The sequence below is a fragment of the Thermobia domestica genome, chromosome 1 (assembly GCF_964235325.1).
Source record: "Thermobia domestica chromosome 1, izTheDome1.hap1.1, whole genome shotgun sequence".
NCBI classification, from domain to species: Eukaryota; Metazoa; Arthropoda; class Insecta; order Zygentoma; family Lepismatidae; genus Thermobia; species Thermobia domestica.
The window spans coordinates 249,270,397-249,274,294 of NC_137454.1; positions in this window are offsets into that span (position 1 = coordinate 249,270,397).

Genomic DNA, 3,898 nt, shown 5'->3' on the forward strand with positions numbered 1-3,898 from the left:
GCAAAATATCATTAAACACCTCCTTTGGAGAATGATATATTTCATAATTTGAGATTTAAAACTGCCATTTAAAATTGTCAAAAGTAGAACAGTAGATAACTTTTAAAGTATCTATAATGATAAATTTTAGTTGAAGAAATGTGCTCATCTAGAGGTCTAAAGGTACTTCCTTAATTATAGAATCAACTACAGGAAAACAAGAAGTGATAATTAAATAAGGAAATCAGAAAAGCTCCTTTCCATAAAAGAAGGACAAATATTTCCTTAAATTAGAAAGAAAAAAAAACAGGAGTTGGCTATTTTGCATCTCTAGTTCATACCAAAACCGCGACATCTCCAAGAATTCAATTTTTTCAGCTAACGAAAAGGAAAGTGTCTATCGTGCAGAAACATCAGAATTTCAAAAAGAATAAAATCTCTTCTGTACGAGGTGCATAGCAAAATTATTAAATATGTAGTTTTCTTCTAAGGTCCACATTTTTTTATCATTTCAAAAACGCAAATGTGGCATCGGAGACCTCTTATTCAGTGCAGGTTTGTTTGCTACGTTGCACCAGTTGAGTCATAGGGCCTGAACGAGTCCAATGCGTTTCTGATACTGCCCACGGACATGGAATTTTCGGTTGAAGAGCAACGGGTAATTGTGAAATTCCTCAACACAGATGGATGTGCAGCCGATATTCACCGATAGTTAGGGTGTGCATGTATGGTGATAATGCTCTTGCAGAAACACTCTTGGGAAGTAGGTGCATGAGTTCAAAGGAGGGCGAATGAGTGTGAAAGGTGAGCAGGTCTGGACGTCCATAAAAAGCATTAACTGACGCCGTTAACAATGCCCTGTTGAAAATTTCATTATCGAAGATGTGCGTGTCACAATGCAGGCGACTTGTGATACACTGGGGCTAACAATGTGAACACCACAATGAATAATTACAAACACACTATTCCTAAGGATAGTTTCTCTCACTGGGTTCTACTAATGCTTAATAACGATTGGAAAGATGCAAGGATTCAATCAGGTATTTGCAAATTTGACACGCTTCAGAAGAGAGGGGGACAATTTCTTGGAAAGCGTTGTGACAATGAATGAATCGAAGATTCCATTATTCAACCTAGATATAAATAGGCAGTCGATGCAGTGGAAACATACATTCGCCACCACCTCAAAAATTTCGTCAGGTAGGATCCAATGAGAAGCTTGATGTGCGCTACATTCTGGGATTCCCAGAGACTGATATCGTTCCGAAATATCATACAATTACGAGTGAGTTATTTTTGTGCAATTTTGGATACAGATTTTTTTTTTTTTTTACCAAAAAATGACTACAAGTGCAAATGGAAATTTCATCCTCCACATGACAAGGCACTGTCATACTGTGCTAATGTTTTGACCTCATTCTCGGCTGACCAGAATATTGAATTTCTGCCATATCCATCTTACTCACCAGGATTTAGCCTCGAGTGACTTTCGGTTGTTCCAAAATCTCAAGAATTCTCTTCGTGGATGTCATTTCGCCAGTAGATAATCTCTGGGAAGTGCTATTTTCTTCAACCCAAGATGGACTATGCCACACGCTACACAAAATGGACGGTGCGATGGCAACTGTGTATCAATAAAGAGGGAAAGTTTATTGAGCAACAGACACAGGTTTAGTTCTGTGTATTTCCTTGTTCTTGGAAACTAGAAAGAACATTTTGGTATGCACCTTGTATCTCATAATCTAGCTATTTCAGGTGACGTATCTTGACGCATAGAAGTACACACACAAAGCATACTTTACTCAAAAATTGTTTTTCTAGCTCATCAGTAGTATAAAGTCATATTAGTCGGTTTTAGTTCCATCAATACCGTAACATAATTGAATGCTCAACCGTTTTGACCTCAAATCAACATAATTAGTAATATGAGAAGTGAATTTATCACTCTTATCATCTGAGTAGAAATAATACCATTCACAACTTCAGAGAAGTATCCAGATATCATTTAACATATTTCATTCTAAAAAAAAAGAAGCCTATAATCATATTGATGAAAATATAATAATTGATATGTAAGTAATTATAATAATGTTAAACGATATTCTAGTGATTCCACAATTTGCTTTTTGTATGTGCTAGATATTGAAGTGGGGCTATTGACTCGTTATAAGAGATTGCACGGAAGGTCGGATCTCGAAGGCTCCATTAGAAATTCGGCAGTCTATTTAGCTGTTAAAACTGAATGAATGTGAAAAGTGATAAGGTCTGAAATAACTATGGTTTAGAAGAGGTTCAAGAAACAAACCTAACAAATTCTTAGTAATAAATAAAAATGAAACAAGTCTGTAATCGAAATTGAACTTTCGACCTTCAAAGTACAACTTACGATATACAGCTATAATCACATTCCACTAACGTATTTCTGTTCTCAAATCTGTGTTTCTAAAAAAAACATTAATAATTGAAAAATGAATTAAAACTGTAGTTAACTTTACCATTAAAAATTTCTGGACTATATATACAAACATTTGCGGTACATTACGTTAAAAATAACTCATTGAGAGAGGTAAAACTCCAGAGCAATTTTTTTTTAAACCAGTGAACGAAATTAATTCAAATGTTTCTCCTTTCCTCTTTTGCTTAAAAAAAAAAAAAGAAAACGAACATAAATAGGTAAATGAAGGCACACAAAATCAAGCAAATATTTCTCTTGCTTCTTTTCTATGCTATCGAAAAAAACTGCTAGAGGTCAGTTGGAATTTAGCAGAAATCTCTGCAGAATAAACATGACGTGTTTGCTCCTTAAATACCCAAAGCTCTCATCCAGAAGAAAGAAAAAAAAATACGCTTAGACCAGAAGATGAAAATGCCCTACCTAGAATCATGTGATAAAAACAGACATCATCATCTGTCTATGTTCGCTACATGTATGTACGTACGTAAATGTCTCTTCGTGGATGAAAGACACAGGCGTGTATGAATATAATATGTTCCGTAGGAGTTCATTTTGTTTAATGAACCTTCATCATATAAACAGGAACCAAGAATATGTATGTATACGATTAGATAAACATACATTTTACCCTGAAGTTCTTTAGCCTTTAGTGTGCCTATCGCTCTGCAAAGCCGCACGGATCCACCATAATTTGTTCATATTATTTAACGCATTTTGCTACTACATCGAAATTTATTAGAATCAACTTACCTCCAACATAATGATACTACAGTTAACAGTGACGACGACAGCTATAATTTACTGGAGGTGCAGTAAGAAGGGGGACAGAGACATTTTCGTGGTCAGGCCCATGGGCGTCTCTGGCGGGGGGACGGGGGGACGCGTCCCCCCAATATTTTGAAGTGACATAATCTAAAATTCCGCTGAGATACTAGCAGTTAGATTCATTTCCTTTGATGTCCCCCCCAAATTTTACATGCCAGAGACGCCAATGGGTCAGGCTATTTTTTGTAGACCGAAATAACAATATTATATTACTTGGCGTATATAACATTACAATAAATAACTGGAGGACAGTCTAGCGTCGTCTCTGCCAATTAGTGATGGCTCTTACAGGAAGTCACATCGGTGTAAGTTCAGATTTTATTGCTAGAGCCTTTGTATTTCAAGTGTGCCCCTGCTGGCGCTGCTGTCGATGTATATTTTCCCGTATCTTGCTCGAAAGAGGGGGGGGGACAAGTTGTTGTGGCCAAGATCTTTCAATAGTTGGATGAGGACAGTTTTGCCACAATGAATTATTTGACGGACTTTGCTGTGCACTGTCTGGTTAGCCATTCTAAGTAACCTACGATCTTCACTCGTCAAGACCAAGCGACTGAATGACAAATTGGCATCACAGCCGAAGTCAACCACTTCTTTCCCCAAAGCAAAGGGCGGTTTCCTCCGTAAGAGGTGACGGGGGTG